Here is a 22,181-nt window from a genome sequence, read left to right as displayed (position 1 = left end):
AGGGCCTGAGCCACTGGGGAAGCTAAGTATAGAATTGCCCTAAGACCTGTCAATCCCACTACTCGGGATACACCCAGAAGGTCCAAAAGCAGAGATGCAAACACACACTGGTGTTCCAAGCAGCATTATTCACAATTGCCAGAAGATGAAAACAACCCAAGTGTCCATCAACAGACAAATGAATAAACAAAATGTGGTATATACATATGATGGAATATTATTCAGCAGTAAGAAGGAATGGAGACCTCAAGCATGTGACAACATGGATAACCTTGAGTATATTATGTTGAGTGAAATGTCAGACACAAAAGGATAAATATTGTATGATCTCTGATATGAACAATTTATAATAAGTAAACTCACAGACATAAAATATAGAATATACCAGGATATAGAGTGAGGCTAAAGAATGGAGAGCAGTTGCTTAATATGCACAGAATGTTTAACTAGATTGAACTTTAACATTTGGAAATGGACAGAGGTGACAGTAGCACGTTATTGTGAGAATAATTACCAGTACTGAATGGTGTGTGAATGTGGTGGAAAGGTGAAATTATAGAGTCATTTATGTCACCAGATGGAAAGTTGGAAGTTCAAACATGGGAATGTATCATATTCAGATGTATATTTCAGTGCTGTTAATTGCATTCACAAGGTTGTGCTACCATTACCAAAACATTTCCATCATTCCAAATAGGAACCCTATACATTTTAAGTCTTAACTTCTCATTCCCTATCTCCACCCCATCCCCTGGTAACGTATATTCTAGATTCTGACCCAATGAGTTTGCTTATTCTATTCGTTTCAAAGTAGTTAGATCATGCAATATTTGTCCTTTTGTGTCTGACTTATTTCACTCAACATAATGTCCCCAGGGTTCATCCTTGTTGTCACGTGCTTCAGGACTTCATCCCTTCTTACTGCTGAATGATATTTCATTGTCTTACTGAGGTTCAGTCATTTCTCTTAGATAGGTGATTTTTATTCATTCTGAGGATTTGGCTAATTTCCAGAGTTCTTACATGGTTGATTTTCATTGTTTTCCAGTATTGTTGCTGTTTTTTCGGGAGAGCAGGTCCACTTAGATCCTCCTTCTTCCATTCTGGAAGTTGATGACCTATATGAAGTATAACAGAACAAACTTTTAGAGTTTCATCTTGCTCTTTTCAACTGAAATATCTTTTCAAGTCTGGTTATGCAGTCATTTATTCTTTTCCCTATTTTTAAATAGACTTATAACAAGAAAGAGGCTTACTGATCATTTCAACCAGTGTCCTTATTTTACAAATGAGATCGCATAAGATAACTTAAACTTCCCAGTAACATAAAACTAGTTAGCATCAGAGACAAGACTGAAGAAACCCAATTCTCCTGCTTTCCAATTAAATATTTTTCCATTGACGAGTGGGTTTTGTTGCACTGACTTACCTAGAGTTGAGATTATGTCTTCAACCATACCAACTAGCCAACTATCTCCTTTTTTTGCTATTGTGAGCTGCAAAATAACAATGGTTTAACCATGCTTGAAACAATCTTCAACCAAAAAGAATGTACTATATTCTACTTCAATGTTGAGAACTAATCAGACGTGTTGTTGAGGACTATATACATAGATGAGAAACAGAAATTCAGATTCATAGAACTCCAGATTTTCAAAGGTCATCAAGATTAACTACCAACTGAAGAGAAATAGTCACCTAGGTTTGGTGAGGATGAGCTCACTACTTTAAAGACACCATTAGTTAAGGCAGATGTGGGATGGTAGACAGAACCCGCACAGAGCATTGTCATGGAAACCCAGGAGCTGGAAAGTTTTACTAGATATAGTGAAAATTATAATATTAAAATTCACCGTAATCTAAAAAGAATGTCCTGTAAAGAAGGTTTTTTGTGTGTGTGCTTTCAGTTTACTTTCACTATTGCTTGATTTCTATCTCCTTACTCAGAATTCTGTCATGCTAAGTGTAAAATAAATACTTTTAGACGTATTTGAATTATCAAAGCTCAAGTAACCCAGAGTGCTCTTATCAAGGGTGTGAAATGCATTTTATGACTGTTGCGGAAGCCAGATGGCCAAACTGATTTTGAAAAATTCACCTTTATATTGGCTCAAAATACACGAATGTATTAATCTATAAGGATTTAAGGTAGAGCATGTGGACTGATAAGGGGTCCAGAATAAAGAATAATTCAGTCTAACATTTAGACTAAAATGTCCCCTATTTATTTTGCAAATAGTCATCTGCAAGGTAATATAATAAACTACAGGCCTTGGAGTTGATAAGTGGGATGGATGTTTGTGCTAGGTCTGTGTGGTCTGGAGTTGTAGTGAGAAGCATTGGCTTTAAAACACAACTAGAGATGACCAGGGAGTGGAACCCTATACCTTCAAAGGAGACTCTAGCACAAATATACACTCTCTACTTCAGAGTGACTGCATTCTCACCCTAGCTTCTGTGTTATCACGTTTCATGCCAACCATTCTCTTGAATGTTCAATGGATCTCCCTTTTGCAATTTCCCTCTCTGGATTTGGACATTTCTTATTGGTGTCTGAGTCCAACCATATTTACCTATCACCCATATAATTGCTTCCTTCTATGTTTAGATATTATGACTCAACCATTTATGATTATTTTTAAAATTTTGTATATCCCATAGGACAGATACTATTTGAGCTTCAGCTTTCTACCAGCAAATGAATTCCCTTAAAACTGTCCACCTATGCTCCTTGGATGTTGATAGACTGGCATTGAGATGTTGACAAATGGACTTTAGGACAGACTCCCTAATTGTCCCAGGATTAAGTGATATCATAGAGGTTTGTGGAATTTTTTTTTTTGTTGCAAAGAGTTTATTTAACAGCTTTATCTTCTTTCCCATATTGCATTTATCTCTGATGATGTTAAAAATATTTTGAATTACTTTTAAGTACCAATATTCATGTATGTAAAAAAAAATGACCAAAGATGTGAATGATCAGTTACTAGCAGTTGAGAAAATGCAAGTTAAAGAAATAACAGCTATCACAGCTCACCCATCAGATGGCTAAGAATGAAACAGTAATAACACGCACTGATAGAAGGGATGTAGGAAAAACGGTGGAAATGTGAATTATTGCAGCCTTTTTGGAACACCGTCTGGCAGTGTCTATTAAAAATTTAAAATGCATGGCTTTCAGCCCAGCAATCCTGCTTTTGGGAAATCATCCCATAAAAATACAAGCACCACTAAGTAAGGCTATATGTACAAGGACGATTATTACAAATTATTTGTTATCATGGCCAAAGACTAAAAAAAGAGAATGTCATTTATTCCTACCATGGGTATCATACAACCATAAGCAAGAATGTACTAGAATCCCACCGAGTGAGGAATTCAACAAAACCATTGTTTCAGAAACATGTATATAATATAATCCCAGTTTGTAAAACAGTAACCAAATAAAACCCTTACTGTGTATATGATTTCCTAAGTATGAACATACACATGGAAAAACACATGCTAGCTTTATAACATGAGTCACTCAGAAGTGGCACAAAGGGAAAGAAAAGAATAGGAAAGAAAGGGAGAAGTTTAGGGAAAAAATACTTGAAACAATTAAATTGTTCATGAAAAATATTGTATTTGAAATGATTAAAATTGTGTAATATTCTGTAAGTGTGTCTGTGTGTGCAGTATTCTCATGGTGGGGTGCTTTCAGGTAATTTTTACTGTTCCAGGTAGGTTGTGTGTGTGTGTGTGTATGTGTGTGTATGTGTGTGTGGTTCTCAAGTTTTATTCAAGGATTCATACAAAACATTCCAGGAGAAGCAAGTTTTAATCCTTGTCTTCCTCCTCCTCTTCATCCTGGTTGATCTGGAAATAGCATAATTCATAGCTTTCTTTGCTTTTAGCAACTACGGGCAACCAATCACATAGATTATTCTTCAAATATTTTTGGGAGAAATATTTCAAATACCATTTGGAAAAAGGCACCTCTGAGGTTACCACAGTTTTGCCCTTGCTCCTTTCCTTCTACGGGGTGGGTGCAGTCAAGAGTGAACTTCAGAACCTGCTTCTTTTTTTTTTTTTTTTGTCCCCCTTTACCACAAGCTTTTTCATGGGCACAATGGTGCAAGCCAGAGACAAAAAAAAGGAGTTCAGTGAACTGTGCAGATGCAGAGTACTGGTAGTTTTTTGCATAGTTTGAGTTTTTAAAACGCAGATGTATAATTTATTTAATATAAAAAAACTTAAGGAAAAGGATTGTCAATGGTTAGTATCAGAATGTTTTTTTCCATATCTATTCTATACACATTCAATGCTCCCACACCAGTTTTTGAAAATAATTAATAAGTAAACCGATTTACTGATAGCCTGCACGTTGTGTTCTGGAATGCCCACACTCCACACTTTGGTTGTCTGGACGATACTGCTCATTCATTTCCCTAGACCTGCCTGTGTATTCCTGAACCCCTTTTGCTGGAAACAGATCTGACAGATTGAATCTTTGACTCCCTTACCTTGTTTTTATCTATTCCCAGATTTTTGAATTCTGATTATATTTTGTGTCCCGTAGGTTTTAGTTTCTAAATTGTTTTTTGACTGGACTTTTGTGTTTGGGTAAGAAGTTCTTCATTCTATTTCTGGCCACACTGACACTTAATCAGGTTGGGGTCTCTAGCCCTTGACATGCCTCTTCCCACAAACATGCCCACACCCAGGCTTGGTGTTGTTATGTGTAGCACTTGCTTTTCATGAAGATAATCAGTTTATACTTATTTATATTTCCTTTAAAAGTAAACAAATAAAAATATAACAATAGCTAATCCTGATTTTATTCCTTATAACTCCTTAAGTACAAGGCACCAAGTAGCACCCACTCACTCTATATTGAGGTTAGATGTACTACATGCAAACCCTATCATAGAGATGTTAACTAAACGTCATAAGAGGGGATGGATAGAGGCATTTCTTGGGAGATTTTTCCAGGCAGTGAAGGCATGAAAGTATGAAAACTATGGGGCAATTTCTAAAACCATTCATTGTTTATACATTTTACTGATTTTGATTAATCTCTGTCTCCCTGACTAGACTATCACCTAAAAGAGAGTAGGGATTTTTGGTTTTGTTCACTGCTTAATGCTGAGTGCCTGGAATACTGCCTGGCCCATGCAAGATTGCAATAAATAGACATTTGAATGAATGAATGAATGAATGATGTCTGGTGCAAAGTTTCCATGAAGGATTGGGTGAGGGGACTGGGACAAGGGGTGACAGAGATGAGACCAAAGAGGTAGTTTGGGAGCATTTTATGAATGGCCTCAGATATGTGCTTAGGAATAAGTGTTCCGGTTTGCTAATGCTGCCATCATGCAAAATACCAGAAATGGATTGGCTTTTATAAGGGGATTTATTAAATTACAAAGTCACAGTTCTAAGGCCATAAAAGTAGCCATACTAAGGCATCAACAAGAGGATACCTTCACTGAAGAATGGCTAAAGGTGTAGCATTATTTATGGGTGTAAATACTTTAATGGAAATGGCATACAGAGAACACCTCTGTCAGCTGGGAAGGCTTGTGGCCGGTGTCTGTTGGTCTTTTGCTCCCTGGTTGTGTTTTAAAACGACTTTCTCCAAAATGTCTCTCTCAGCTACTCTCTCTCAGCTCCTGTGCATCCTTTCTTCTTTCTCCCTGGGCATTTCTCTCTAAGCATCTGGGGTCCTCTCTTAGCTTTGCTGAGGCAAACCCTGGGGTTCATCTCTTAGCTTAGCATCTCCAAATGTCCTTCTGTCCACATTTCCAAGCATCTCTAAGCATCAGCATGCATCTGGGGTCTGTATTGGTTCTTAGCTTCTCTATTAAATACTCCAGTGGACTAATAAAGACCCACCCTGAATAGGCGGAGTCCACCTCTTCATGGAGATAATTTAATCAGAATTCTACCCTAAACAGCAGACTGATCAGTCTGCCCCGACAAGATTGCATTAGAGAATATAGCTTTTCTGGGGGAATGATATATTGAAACTGGCACAGTAAGCAAGAAGAAAGCATTGATATTTCAGAAAAGAAATATGACATGTTTATATTATGGTGCTTTAGGAAGGGAGCTCAGGCTCTGAGAGGAAGCTTCAGTAACAACCCAGTCAAGAGATAATGAAATCCTGAACCAGGGCAATGGAGTGAGACTGGAGAGGAGGCTATAGACTGTAGACAGAGTCTGAGGAAGAACTGATAGGATCCTCAAGATTCTATGGAATGTCAATCTTTAATTCACTAAAATGCCTTTGGCATTACAGAACTAGCTGACATAAACATTGAATAGAGGGAATTGTTTTCCTCCAAAACTTATGCTGTAACAAAAGGGCTTATATTTACTAAATTCATTATGCACAGTATAATTTCTTACACTATATTCCCACCTTTACCAGCCATAATTCTACATGTTAATTTACAATCTAGTTGTCACTTGCAATTTCTGGTCCAATTTTGTCACAATCCATGTCATTATTTCATTCATTAATACTATCTACCAACTCAGCAACAGTCTCATTTTTTAAAAATTTCATCTTGATATGACTTTCTGTTCTATCTAAGTGAATCAGAAGCATCTAGAGGTGATGAAGAGTCATTAAATACAATTCATAGGCAACAGATACAAGATTTTTGAGTGCTTAGTCTGGGCAAGGGAAAACTTGGGTGTGGCATTATTTATAGGTGTAAATATTTAAATAGAAAAGGCATACAGAGAACAGAGCTAGGACAGATAGATACAAATTAAAAAGAATAGAAAAGTTCAAAACAGAACCTTCTCACAATGAAAGTTGCCCCCCAAAAAGGAACTGGTAGTTTGGGGAATTAGGAAATTCACTCTGAATGGAAACATGATTTTTTTTTTCAGGCATGCATTAAAAGAACTTCATGGATATTATATCAGATTACCTGTTATTTCCTCTTCAACTTGGAAAGCCTGTGAGTTCTGTTTACTGATTTAAATTTATAGTAGTTATTAATTTCAAAAGCTGGTGGAGTTTGGAGCAGATGACCCTTTTGGGGTCATTCCATATATGTCTCATCATCTTTCCAAAGATGCTCAAAAGTAAGTTGCCCTGGAACATCCCTCCCTATTTTGGCTTTCATTCTGTCCGGTAGTGTTGAAGTAACTTCTGAATGTCAGTTCATAGGGTATATTCCAGGAAATAGATACTTTTAATTGTGAAAGAGGCTTTGGATCTTAATCTTTCCCTCATTAATTCCTTAATTTTTCTTTATTTTTTTCTATGCTTAAAACCTGAGCTCAAAGTCTTAGAAGTAAAATCACCTGTTAATCTTCCAGATTCTTTTCTTTTGGAAGCTTTCCTTGTCTTATTTAGCTTTTCAGAATCAAGTCATCTCCCAAATCAAAGGCAGTATCATGTGGTACATACAGTTCCCCCCAAATTCCCTTCAAAAATCTCCTTACTAGCTTCTTAAAAATGATCTTGTTCCTTTCAACATTCCACATCATCCCCTTCCACCATTCCCATACTTGTGATGTTTTGCCCAAGAAAAGTGTAGGCCAAAAAGAAAAAACAATGACTGCTAATACCCCCTTGCAATAGTTCCCCTTGTAGTTTGCCTTCATTGTTCAATAATGGGTAATTATTCTCTCTCTTCATCTTCTCCCCACCCCCTCTTTTTCCCTCTATCTCTATCTCTCTCTTTTCCTTCCCTTTCTTTTCTCTCATTTCTCGAGCCACTATGGCTTCTTATTACTGCCCGAATCTTCCAAGAAGGGTTGTTGGGTTGTTGAACATAAGTATGGAATTATATTTTATAACATTTGCTCTTCATGATTCATTGCTTCTTGGAAGTTTTTCTTCTTTGTTTGTTTTAGTGGGTTTTATAAACTTACCTAGATGGCAATTTCCTTAAAAATTTTCAAATCTTTTGTTCCTTTACAATAATCTGAGAATTATGCTCTCCAACCAGCAACTGTTTAACAGTCTTTACTAACTAAATGGTGGTAATATTTGACCAGTTATATACATGAAATACACCTTTCTTGCCATTCTGCACCTCTCTAATTCCAACTCCTTTATCCCAGTATGTTCTTACTTTTTAGTCCCTGATCTCTGTGTAATCCAAATGTAGAAATGACCCAATAAATTCATTCACACTTAGGTATTATGACAAATACAACTTCATGTTTTATTTTTCTCTATAAGCTGCTCAAAATTTAATGGAATACATTCCAGCTATTAGAAAGCTGGTAGAAACAAGGAGAGGATTTGGTACAGAAGTTTCCCATAAGGGGGGAAACACCAACTAGGAGATTATATCCTGAATATGTAAGATGTGAAGAAACAGAAAAAGATTAAAGAAGTTCTGGATTTAATAAAAAATAAAAAATTTTTTAATTAGACCCTATGGATGAAATTTGAATGAAGAGAGGGAGTTACAAAATTGTTGATGCTGAAGACAATTAATGAGGTTATGAGGTTATAGTAAATGTTTCTAAGTAAGACTCAAAAAAATGATGGGAAACTTATCCCAAATCCATAACTTAAAATCATCTTCAGTGAAATGTGAACAGCTTGTAACTTGGATGTGCTTCCTGAGCACTGCTTGCAGACACGCAGCAAGCTCTTACTACAATTCATCATCCTTGGCTCTTATGAAATACTAAGATATTTTTATTTTAACTTAGAGCAGTACCCAATTATTTCTATTTCTGGAAAAGCACATAGCACGAAAGACAATTTTCAAAGCCAGGAACATGAGATAGATATACTTCTCTTTAAATGGGTTTGGATTGTTTTTCATCTCTATAGATGAAGAAATACATAAATATGGGAGGAAAGAGACTGGCTTTAGAGGGGAGAAATCAAACACAATTATATTCCATTCTGGGAAAACTATGCCCTTATAAAAAAGCTTTAATAATTCCAAGAACTCCTTCCCAGAGAGTTTGAACATCTCTTACACCCTCCACATTATCTTTTCACATAATCAAACTAGTTTATAACTTTTAATTGCCCCTTTATCAGTATTTTCTTAGTGCTTATGAATAGTTATTCAAAAGCATCTATTTGTGAAATCTCATAGAAATAAGCAAGAAGATAGAAATCAGGCAAAACTTTATCAGAAATACAGTAGAATACCTGACAGAGGACACCTAGTGGCCAAGAGCGGAACCATATTCTTCCATTGCACAAGGTTCACGTCTCACTGGTGCACAAGAGAACTTAGCTAGAAGATTCTATCAGGTGCCTATCTGTATAGCTTTCAGCTGGGCAAGAGGCACCACAGACAGAGAAGCCAATTAACAAAAATTATAGATTGCTTGATTTCTGTTATAGATTGAATTATTAAGCCATGGACTCATGAATGTGGGCCTATTTGAAAAGAGAATCTTTGAAGATGTTATTAGTTGATATGAAGCCAAATTGGATTAAGGTGGAACCTAACCCAATATGACTAGTGTCCTTATAAGAAGAGATTTGAACACAGACAGAGACAGAGAGGGAGACAACCATGTGAAAGAGGTAGACTGAGCTATGCCACAGAACATTATAGAATGCTGGCAAGCCAATCCAGAACCCTCCACTATCCAGAGGAAGCATGGCCCTGACAGCACCTTGATTTGGACTTCTAGCCTCTGAAACTAAGAGACAATAAATTTTTGTTGCTTAAATCACCCAGTTTGTGGTACTTTGTGACAGCAACCCTAGGAAAATAAGACAATTTCTATACTAGAATTTGTCCCACACTCTTTAAGAATATATAGTCTATCCTGGAAGTTGTGCAATCCACAATCACATAGGAAATTTTTAAGTGCTAAGTTAAGGTCAACCATTTTTTCAAAAAATGGCAAATGCATTCAGTAACTCCATAAAACAATGTTATCATTTGTTCTAGTTTGCTAAGCTGCTGAAAGCAGACACCATAAAATGCATTGGCTTTTACAATGGGAATTTATTAAAATACAGGTTTATGGTTTTGAGGCTGAGAAAAATGTATAAGTCAAGGCATCATCAGGTGATGCTTTCTTCCCAAAAACCAGCTGCCTGTGATCCTGGACTCCTCCGTCACATGGCAAGGCACATAGCAATGTCTGCTGATCTCTCCTTTCTTCCAGATTTTGTTACTTTCAATTTCTTGCTTCTGTGGCCCTCTCTCTTTTTTTTTTTTTTTACTTTGCTTTTTTTTTTTTTTATTAAATTCAGTTTTATTGAAATACATTCACACACCATACAATCATCCATGGTATACAATCCACTGTCCACAGTATGATAACATAGTTATGCGTTCACCACCACAATCCGTATCCGAACATTTTCCTTACATCAGAAAGAACCAGAACAAGAATAAAAAATAAAAGTGAAAAAAGAACACCCAAATCATCCCCCCATCCCACACCATTTGTCCTTTAGTTTTTATCCCCATTCCTCCACTCATCCATACACTAGATAAAGGGGGTGTGATCCACAAGGTCTTCACAATCACACTGTCACCCCTCGTAATCTACATTATTATATAATTGTCTTCAGGAGTCCAGACTGCTGGGTTGGAGTTTGGTAGTTTCAGGTATTTACTTCTAGCTATTCCAATACATTAAAGCCTAAGAGGTGTTATCTATATAGTACATAAGAATGTCCACCAGAGTGACCTCTCGACTCCTTTTGAAATCTCTCAGCCACTGAAACTATTTTGTCTCACTTTGCATCGCCCTTTTGGTCAAGAAGATACCCTCAGTCCCACGATGCCGGGTCGACATTCATCCCGGGAGTCATATTCTGCATTGCCAGGGAGATTTACACCCCTGGGAGTCGGGTCCCATGTAGGGGGGAGGGCAGCGAGTTCACCTGTCGAGATGGCTCAGTTAGAGGGAGAGAGGGTGTGGCCCTCTCTTTCTGTCTGAATTTCCTTCTCTTATAAAGGACTCCAGTAAGAGGATTAAGACCCACCCTGAATGAGGTGGGTCACATCTTAACTTAGATCCTACTCACCAAAAGATCCTACTTTCAATGGGTCCACACCCACAGGAAAGGATTAACTTTAAGAACATACTTTTCTGAGGCACATGACACAAGCCATCATGTCATTGCTATCCAATATTATCATTGTGTGTATCATATACTAGATACTGTGTTAGACACTAAGAATACAAAAATGAGCAGTGCTTAGAGATATAGCCAAAGTCCTTAAGGTGTTAAATGCTATAGAGTAAGCAGTCATGTAAGAAAAGAGTGATATAAAGTGTTAGAAGTCCTGGAACAGAAGTAAGTATAGTATGAACACAGAGGAAAGAGCCATCAGTGTTACTTCTTGAGGAAGTGAAGTCAGGAAATGCTTCAACAGAGGACCCAAGTTTAGTTTGTTCATTTTAGGACCACCTATTGCCTGGTCAGCCTTGTTGGAAGCCTGTTCAGTTTATACAGCAAGGAAAAATAAATGTATTGCTTCTCCTCATATGACTGCATTACCCTTGATGTCTAACCATGGAGAATTGCCATGAATTAGTTTTAGATCTTCTCAAAACTAGTTTGGCAAACTTTCACTCTATTACAAATGCATAGGAAGAATAGATAAAATATTTTTTAAAAAATCAAATATTTTAGATGTTTGGAGACTCCTTCTCATCAATTTTGCAGGCTTCTCTCCTTTTAGCTTACCCCTTAATGTTGGAATGCTCTCGGATTCTAGTCTTCATTCTCTTCTCCTCTCTACCTCCATTTATTCCCTTAGTAGTCTCATTCAGTCTCATGGCTTAACTACTGTCAATCCATAGCTTCCAAATTTATATCTTCAGCCCAGACATATCTGTAGAAATTCAGACTCAACTATACAACTGCCTACCTGACATATTCACTTGGATTTCTAATGAACATCTCAAATTTAACATGAGTTAAGCCATCCTGATCTTCCTCACCAAATCTCCAAACACAGTTTTTAATATCAACATATGGCAGTTCATCCATCTAGCTGTTCAAACCCAGGAAACCTGGGGTGATTCTTGCCACTTCATTTTCACATGCTATACCATATCCTTCAAGAAAATCTTCATTTCCAACATTTAAAACATGTCCACAATTTGACCATTTTTTACCACCTCCATTGCTATCACTATGTTCCAAGCTACTCTCACCTTTTACCTGGATTACTGCATTGGACTTCTACCTGATCTTTCTACTCCATTTTTTGCCCTTCTAGAATCAATCTCAACATATCTATCAGAGACGGCCTTTTAAAACATAATAAGGTCACGTAATTACTCTGCTTAAATCCCTGCAATGAATTTTCATTACGCTCTGAGTAAAAGCACAATCCTTACAATAATCTCTAAGGTCTCACGCGTGCTGGCTCCTGGTTATGCCCCGGATTTCATCTCCTACTAGACCTCATCCCTTACTTGTTCACTTTGCTCCAGCCATGCTGGCCTTCTTGCTTATTTTCAAATATTTAAGCACACTTCTGATGTAAGATTTGTCCACAAGGCTATTACCTTGTATGGAGTACTCGTTCCCTAGATAATTCACGTGAATAACTCTATCATTTCCCTCAATTCTTTGCTCAAATGTCACTTTCTTAACAAATCTACCTTAACTAATCCATTTAAAATTGTAACCCACTTCCTCCTGCCCACACCCTCCCATTATACTTGATCTAATTTATCTTGCCCTACTTTTAATTTTCATAACATCTGCCAACCTCTAATATAAACGATAGTTATTTAACTTTTTATGATTATTATTTATTTCTGTCTCCCCCTGCTGAGGGCAGAGATTTGTGTCTATTTTGTTTAGTGTTATATGCCAAGTATTCCAGGGTCTGCTATATTTTAGGTGCAAATAGTTTTTTAATAAATGAATAAATGAGGAAATAAATGAATGTATTGCAAAATGCTTAACAGTAATTAAAATTTGAGAAGCCCACAACTGTAAGATTTAGAGCCATGTTGTACAGAAGACTTGGAAGCTGAACAAGAACATAGCCCTGGATCTTAAAAGTCAGTGATGAAAAGAGATCTAGTTGCTTCATCAGTGTGGCGAGGGACTGGAATCATGCTCACTGTATAAGGCTAGAATATGGTCAGTGCTACAGTCCAGTGAGTGAGGAAGGTCTGAAGTATATTCACCAATCTATCCAAGAAGTAGCAGTAACTATAAAGGAGAGCTAGCTCCATAAAAGGAGAGCTGGGTTAAATTGTATGAACTGACAGAGACAAAAAAGGATGTTTTGTGTTAATAACAGGGATATAAAAGAAGATACAGCAAAAAGAACATGGTTGTTTCCAAAATACACAGCCTAAGCATTATAAAACAAAAATTCATAGAACTGCAAAGAAAGAGAAAAATCCAAAATTACGGTGGGAAATTTGTAAACATTTCTCATAGATTAAAACATTTTAAAAAGAGAAGCTTTGAATAACATCATGTGTCCATCAGGGTGGGTGAGGTTTTTCTGCAATAGCAGATAACAGTAAAAATCTTACTTAAAACCACAGAGGTTTATTTATTGCTTACCTTTTGCATGACCCATGAGTTTGTAACTGAGCTCTGCTCGCTATAATCACACAGTGACTGGGTGATGGAGCAGCCATTGCCTTAAATGTTTTAAATCCCTATTCCAAAAGAGAGAGAGAGTTCTGGAAGATATTATGACAGCAATTAAATGCTGTAGCCCAGGAGCAGCACATGTGACCTTCACTCACAATTAATTGGCTAAAACTAGTTAATATCTCAAAACAATCCCAAATGGGACAAGAAGCGTAATCTTGTCATTTGAGATGGAAATCTAAATACTCACCTTCTCTTTCTCTCCAGACTTTCTGTGATGGTTCATATCATGTGTCACCTTGGCTAGCCTATCATGTTCATTTGTTTGGTCAAGGAAACACTGGCCTGATTGTTAACGTGAGGGTATTTCATGGATTTAAATCATTAGTCAGTTGCTTGCACCCATGACTGATTACATCTCAAAGGAGACTGCCTTCAACAATGATAGAAGTCTTTTCATCCAATCAATTGAAGGCTTCAAAAGAAGAATGGATGATTTCAACATTCAGAAAGAAGAATTTCTATCTCTACTCTGGAGAGCCAGTTTCTCCTGGGGAATTCAACATCACTATCATCAAGTTTCCAACTTTTGGACTTCCTTACGGAATACAGACTTGCCACTTTCCATGGTCACAAGCCAATTCCTACTCTCTCTCTCTCTCTCTTTCCTATCAGTTCTGTTTTTCTTATGAACTCTGACTAATACACTTTCCTTTGCCTAACACTGTTATTGCTAAAAGGTCTGTGGCTGTTTTTAGTTTACACAGTCTTAACTTTTAACTGGTGCATTCAAAGTTTCACAGTTAAGAAAGCAAAATTTGGACCACCACATAGCATCACCTCCTAGAAATTCCTTCAGCTCTTTTCTGCAGCTTCAAGCAAGGTAAATACACAGCTCTGACCCAGCATAAGCTCTCAGACTACCATAGGTACTTTTGCTCCCTCAAATTTCCGATCAGCAGATCCAACTCAAGAATTCAGAACATAGACAAAAGGCTAAAATTATTTTTCATGTATTTTTTATAAGGACATAAGTTCCAGGAAACTATAGTCTCCCAACATAAATATAAACATTAAATTTACTAATGGTCCTGGATTTAGACACAAAATGGTGTGGTGGAAAGAGTATCACCTCTGTGAACAGTGGTCCAATGATTGGATCATAGGACTGCTTTTTGCTTGCTGTCTCAAACAATTTATTGAACTGCTCTGAACTTAAATTTCTTCATTAAGAAAATGAGAGTATTGACACCTATTTTACTGAGAAATTATAGGAATTTAGGAATATATTGAATGGGAAACATCCTTTATAAAGTGCTTTGTACATTTCAGTTATTATTTTTTATTATATTGAGCCACCTGTGAACACATAAAAATCACCAGATCCAAGAGACTTGTAACATTGCAAAATATATGTCTTTTTTCAGTGCGGTGGGATTAAGCATGGCACATGAAAGGAGCAGAAAAAAACTGAATTTCAGGGTGCTCAACTAACCTTGAGCAAGTTGTTTAACTTCTCTGGACCACCATTCCCTCATTTAGAAAATGGGGAAAGTGAAATAGATAATTTTAAGTTCACTTCTTGGATGCTAATAATTGTTTAAAATACTTGTGGTTAAACGGAGAAGGGCAAATTTTAAAAGTAAGGAAAATAACTGTGTATATTTTTTACCTACTATATTAAGAGAAAAATAAAATTTTACTCTGCATTCATTTCATTTGGAATAGCAAATGTGAAAATATTCTTATTTATCCATTTTGGCAAGTAGCCAAATGGCATCGAACGATTCATTTTCTTTGTAGTTTCAAGAAATTGAAATGAGTTTGCTAGTCACCTCTTGAAATGCAGGGCACTTTTAAAATCAGTCATTTGGAATATGACGATCCTAGTGAAGCTATTAAACTCCATGACTTTTAAATGTTAGAATCACCAAAGCACCTTTAATATTACTGGTAATGACAAATACAGCCTTTCATACAGGATATTAAGTATTCATATTAAATCATAATAAATATTCATGCTGAACCATAAGCCACCTGATATCACAAATGGTCATTTATATTGTCATTTATGTGCCACTGTCAAATCTGATAGGATAATATTTATAATTTATTAAGCAATATGTCACAAGAAAATGTCCAATTCCATTGTATTTCCATATAAGTAGCAATGGATGTTGCTAGGGCATCGTGAAATATAAATTATTTCTCATTTTGAACATGATGCTATTGCAATAAAATGCCCCATGGCAAAAAAGTCATTAGCATGAACTATGGAATAGTCTTGTCATACATCTCACATGCACACACACATACAAACACAATTAGAATTCTTGGTATTATAAGCAAAAAAAGAAAAAAGAAATAAAAAGAAATCTTCAAGCAGCCAGTCCTCTGATTTATACAGCAAGCAGACCAGGGAGGGACAGGAGTCTTGCAACAAGATGTCTAGGGAAAGGTCAGTTTCTTTTTAACAAGCTAAATACTCTTCCCTTGTCTACAAGGGAGCACAGTTCAAAGCCATGTCAGTTAGGGAAACTTGAAGCTTAAGGAAATTAGAAAACAGAGATCTTAGAAATGCAAAAAGCTATTACTTCCAACAAATGATTATGCGACTAATAAAAAAGAAAGCCTTAATTAATTTTATTTAATTGTTTATCACTGGATGCTGTGAGACATATAGAAAGAAAATTAATTTAATGCTTTCAGAGCTGTGAACGTGAGCATGTCTGTGTGTGTGTGTGTGTGTGTGTGTGTGTGTGTCGTGTGGGATATGTGTGATTCAGTATAACATTAATGATAATGTCAATTTAGGACTACAGGCTACCTTATTTTATTGAGCTTTGCATTATTGTGTTTCACACACAGATACTGCATTTTTATTTTTATTTATTTATTTTTTTTTACAAATTGAAGGTTTGTGGCAAACCCATTTCAAGCAAGTCTAACAGTGCTGTTTTGTTTTTCCAACAGCATGTGCTCATTTTGTGTCTTTCTGTCTCATTTTGGTAATTCTCTCAGTATTTCAAACTTTTTCACTATTATTGTATCTATTATGATGATTTGTGGCCAGGGGTCTCTGATGTTACTATTGAAAGTGTTTTAGGGAGCCATAAACCATGTCCATATAAGATGGCAAACTTGATAAACATTGTGTGTGTACTGACCGCTCCACCAACCAGTCGTTTCCTCATCTCTCTTCCTCTTCTCAGGCCTCCTTATTTCCTGAGATACAATGATATAGAAATTAGGCCAATTAATAACCCTGCAATGGCCTCTAAGTGTTCAAGCGAAAGGAAGAATTTTAATAAGCTTATATCTGCCATATATATTGATTCCTCTGATGGCTCTTGACAAAGTAAATTGAAAATCTTTGGGAAAGGATTCACCATTCTAGATGCCATTAAGAGCATTCTTGATTCATGGGAGGAAGTCAAAATATCAACATTAACAGCAGTCTGGGTGAAGTTAATTCTAACCCTCATGGATGACTTTGAGGGGATCAAGACTTCAGTGGAGAAAGTAACTGTGGATATGGTGGAAATAGCAAGAGAACTGGGATTAGAAGAAGTGGAGTCTGAAGATGTGCCTGAATTGCGGCAATCTCATGATAAAACTTGTAGATGAGCAAAGAAAGTGGTTTCTTGAGATGGAATCTACTCCTAGTGAAGATGCTGTGGACATTGTTGAAATGACAACAAAAATTTACAATATTACATAATCTCAGTTGATAACACAGTGGCAGGGTTTGAGAGGACTGACTTCAGTTATGAAAGAAGTTCTACCGTGGGTAAAATGCTATCAAATAGCATCACATGCTAGAGGGAAAACTTTCATGAAAGGAAGAGTCAATTGATGTGGCAAAACTTCATTTTTGTCTTATCTTAAGAAATTGCCACAGCCACCCAAACTTTCAGCAACCACCACCCTGATCAGTCAGCAGCCATCAACACTAAGGCAAACCGTCTACTAGCAAAAAGATTGAAACTTGCTTAAGGCTCAGATGATGGTTAGCATTGTTGAGCAATAAAATATTTTTTTAATTAAGGTATGTAAATTTTTTAGACATAATTCTATTGCATGTGTAATAGGCTCCAATATAGTGTATCCATAACTTTTATATGTACTGGGGAATGAAAATATTCAGTCTGTAATTGAATCTGAAATATCTCCAAGGTATATCTGTATATAATATTTTTTAGTTTACAACATAGTTTTACTGACACTATTTTATGGGATCCTTATAATAACATTGTTATCACTATTTTATTTCAAAAGAAACTGATTTCCAAAGAGGCTAACTGATGTACACCATCACAAAGCTAATAAGTGGCAAGACCAGTGCTTAAGCCCAGAATATCTACACTCTTTCCACCAAAGTCCACAAGAAGAAGTGGGGGAAAGGCATACAGTTGAAGTGTTTTCCCTTGGGCCATGGAAAAATATATTAGGTTACTTTGCACTGCCCCACAGTTAAATTATTAATCCTTTGCAAATGGTGCTGGTTCCTTAGGCTATCGTGACTACTTTGGTGATTAAAGATACAGCTCATTCATTCATTCAAACAAATATTTTTAGTACCTACTATATTCATATAAATGTGTCAGTTACTGCAAATGTACATCTACAAAATAAAACATCCTGCTTAATTTCAGGTTGCATCTGCTTATAGTCAAGTAAAGGAAAACATTCAGACATTTGTGGCATTTACAATCACCAGAAGGGACTCAGCATTCCTCTACCAACTGATCATAGGAGAAAGCTTTCAAATATATATATTTGAGTCTGTCTGCTGAGCTTGGACAGAGTTATTGATAGGAATAGTTTCAGAATAGAAATATTGAAGGAAGTGAATGCCAGTCTAGTTTATAGTATGGCCTTGGGCAAACCTAGGATAATAGTCTGTTCTGACTAATACTGCCCTTAGCTTAAACCTAAGCAAGCAGATTCCCTAGCCTAGGATCCCTAAGGGGTTTCTCACTTTGCAATATCTTCCTTGAAATTTTCTAAATTCCTTCCTCTGACGCCTAGGCCAGCAGTGCCATCAGAAAGAGGTAAGCTAATTCATACCTACTGAGTTATGCAGGGGTCCCTTGGCCTGATTTCATGAGGGTTACTGTCTATTCTCCAGGCTGCTGTGCAAATACCTCCCAATAGGTCTGCTTCAATAATGGGAATTTATTGATTGATAGTTTCAGAGTCTAGAAGGCTTGCTTCCTCCCAGGGTCAGTAGTTTTATGGTTCTCTGGCAATCCTTTGGTTCCTTGGTTTTCCACTCACATGGCAATATCCTTTCTTCTTCCAGGTTCTCGCTGACTTCCTGCTTGTGCCTCTACCCCAGGGCTTTCTCTATACACTGTCTCCACTAATAGGACTAAGATCAATCCTGATTCAATTGGTCACACCTTAACTAAAAGTAACATCTTCTAAAGGCTCCATTTACAATAAATTCATGCCCACAGGAATGGGATTCAGATTAAGAACAATCTTAATTCATCTTAATTAAGATTAAAATTAAGATTTTTCCTGGGGAACATAATTCAATCTACCACAATTACCTAGTGAGGAGATGGCCAGCATGGGATTTCGTTCATGATGTCACACAAGATCAGGCCACCAAAATGGTGCCAAAGTGCTGATTTTGAGTGATTGTTACAACACACATGGGACAAGTTCAGGGCTCTGGAGTACTGAAGGTCCACTGTGGCCACTGGGCTGAGATGCACATAGGGGTCCATGGGTTGACTCTCATCTTTCTGTACTTTGCTATGACCACAGGTTCCCTCTCTGGTCTACAGCACCTGAGGGTAGTGGTGGAAGCAGGAGATGGCCTTTCTGAGGAGCCCCCTGCTGCCGGCACCCAGGGCAGTCAGCCCATCCTCTCTGCAGGCTTCATTCCATGTGTCAAAAGTGGCTGCACCTACCGCCTCTGCAGGCTTTCGAGCTCATTGCTTTGCATCACCGACAGCCCATTAATAGATGTCTACTCTTGCTTATAATGAATGTGGTGACATTATGCTCTCCCTGCTCAGTGTTAAGCCATGCAGAATAAAGAATAAAAATTTCTTGTGTGAATGAGACAAATCTGGTTCAAACCACAGGGCCCAACCTCAAATCTAGGACACATGATTAGGAAGAAATCGTTAAAAGGAGTATAAAAAATAAGTTAGGTCTGGTCTGAGTGTCACATTGCGCTGTGAGCTGCTTCAGGGTGCCTTTCGGCACTTGCACCGTGGCAGAAACATCAAGATCAAATTCAAGAACTACCAAGCTGTGCCTTTTGACAGCCTCTTCCGCAGCCAGAACCAGACCAGGAACTGCTGGCAGAACTACCTCCTGGACTTCCACTGCTGAGAGAAGGCAATGTTTGGCTAAAAGGGGTGACAACTCCATGTACAAATTGTACCATTATGTGTAAAAATACCTCCGCCCCATATCCTAGGTGTCAGCCTGGGATAACCACAGGGCAGAAGACACATTTCCTGAGAAGATCTGGACTGACCCCACCCCACACCCCCCAGTCCCCCATCCTCCATTCTTCTCCCAGAGAGGTGAATTGGGACCTGAGTACATGGTGACCTTCTGCACCCTAGGATACTGAATCATGACTTCACTATTAATAAACAATTATTGGAAAAGTGAAAAAACCATGCAAGTCTGTATTTGGTGAAGTGTTCTGTCTCTACTCTGCCTTTTCTTAGGTTCACCTTTTCTCCATATTGGAGCCAAAGGTGTGACTATAAGAGAAAGGAGCCATTGCAGTGGGCTGGACAATCCCCATTTGCCCCTCCAGATCCACTCTTCACCCTGCCATGTGCCCTGGCAGGCTGACCTCTATGGAGTGCTTCACTCTCTGGTTTCTTTAAAGATTTGGCCGATGACAGGGACCAGTAGTCAATCAGATGGGAGAAGAGGGCAGTACATTTCTTCCCCTAGCCACCTTCCTATAGTCTGCAGATTGGCAGTGTCTGTGTTCCCCTGCTGAAGGCCACAGCTCCTGCTGACAGCTCTCTCTTATCCTGAACCCCCACTCACATCTCTCTCTCCCTTGCCTTTTCCACTAGTTGGTTGGAATTACTTCTTTGGTCTTGGTAAAAATATTGAAAACAAACAACACAGAATGATTTTTTTTCAGTAGTGGATTATTCCAAATTAAGTCATAAGAAAAATAATAGGTTATGGAGAAATGTTTTAAGAGCTACTTTATTTTATAAGCTGTCTTGGTTGTGGGTATTAAATATTTCTGCTATCAATGAGAACATGGTGATTTGGAGACATGCCGCAGGCAGCAAAGAAAATGACTTGCGCATTAATTATGGCAAAAAGTAGAGGGGGAATATCCCACTTATAGACTATGTGCTCTCTTTTCCAATTAAAATTGAAAAGGAGAGAAAGACAGACAAAGAGGATTTTATTTCCCAGAAAGAAATCATAAGAAACTGTTTAACAGAACCTTTGGGAGGAAATGCATACGAAGAGGGCAGTGACTTTCATATTTTATTTTTCATTGTTCTGTACTATTTAAAATTTCTGTACTATCTAAAATTTCTATTTCTGTACTTTTATAGCTTTTGGAACATCAACAAGGGTTATCTAATGGGAAAAATTTGATATGTTTTCTATTTCATTTTATCCTTTGTAACCACTGTATTTTTTTAAGTGAAATTGTTACAATACAAACAGTAAAATAAAAAGCAGTCTCAATATGAGTATTTTTAGAGCAATAACCAGAAAAATAAGCTTTTCAGAACATTTCAAATAAAGGCAAACATGTTCCAAGAAACTGTTCTTTAGACAACATTTCCTGCATTCCCAAGACAGGGCAGAACTGACAGAGCAAAAGTGGCCAGATCTACAATTGAAGAGTGCTATATGGCACATGCCTTTCCTAAAAATGTATCTTCCCATAGCACAAAGAGCTGAAACAAAGCATAACATATTTTAATTTATTCTAACAATATATTGTTTCTTCTAATTCCATAAAATTGCATATTTTTGTTGCCCTTTTGTACTCATTCTTGTATCAAGAAAAAAAGTCACTTTACACCTGCAGGTTTCGGTTTCTCATCTGTAAAATAGGCATAATCATGCACAGGGATGTCCGTAAAGAATTTGAAGCACTAAAAAGATTTGAAGCAAATCAAAAGTCAGAATGTACATGATTGCCTGAGTTCACAAAACGTGATAGTGACAAAATCTGAATTAGACTTACTGACTGAGTAATCTTTCTGTCATGCCACACACATGATTCTAAGCAGTCCATTCCTGAGCTCTTACCAGCTCTATCAGCTTGTATTCGTCTGTGAGAGCCAAATGTGCACAACTCTTTCCAACTCTGCATACAGTGACATCTTGTTGGTAACTTAAAATCAACCATGGTGGGAGTAAACACACCACAGAAACAGCCAAATGCTAGAAATCAGGGATTTTGTTTATAGGGAAGCCAGTAATAAAATATTCACTGGCACACCACTGATTTGGCATGTAGCGCTGGAACCCTTGCATGGGAGTACATATTGCTTGCGTAATATAAGAAATGTGATGCAGATATCATCTCTGAGAGGCCACAAAGGATTTCAAGTCATGAGTTTCCTTTTATAGTTAATATAGTTCCAATGTGTACTTAATTACCATGGGACAGCTTTCAAACTAGGTG

At 37.3% G+C, this 22,181-nt stretch overlaps 1 pseudogene; it reads right to left on the bottom strand.

The window, feature by feature from the left end:
• Positions 1 to 3,819: 3,819 nt before the first annotated feature.
• Positions 3,820 to 4,185, bottom strand: LOC119530363 (annotated as a pseudogene).
• Between the last annotated feature and the right edge of the window lie 17,996 nt (positions 4,186 to 22,181).

This window comes from Choloepus didactylus, chromosome 3 (genome assembly GCF_015220235.1).
Source record: "Choloepus didactylus isolate mChoDid1 chromosome 3, mChoDid1.pri, whole genome shotgun sequence".
NCBI classification, from domain to species: domain Eukaryota; kingdom Metazoa; phylum Chordata; class Mammalia; order Pilosa; family Megalonychidae; genus Choloepus; species Choloepus didactylus.
This window is presented reverse-complemented; position numbering and strand designations above follow the sequence as displayed.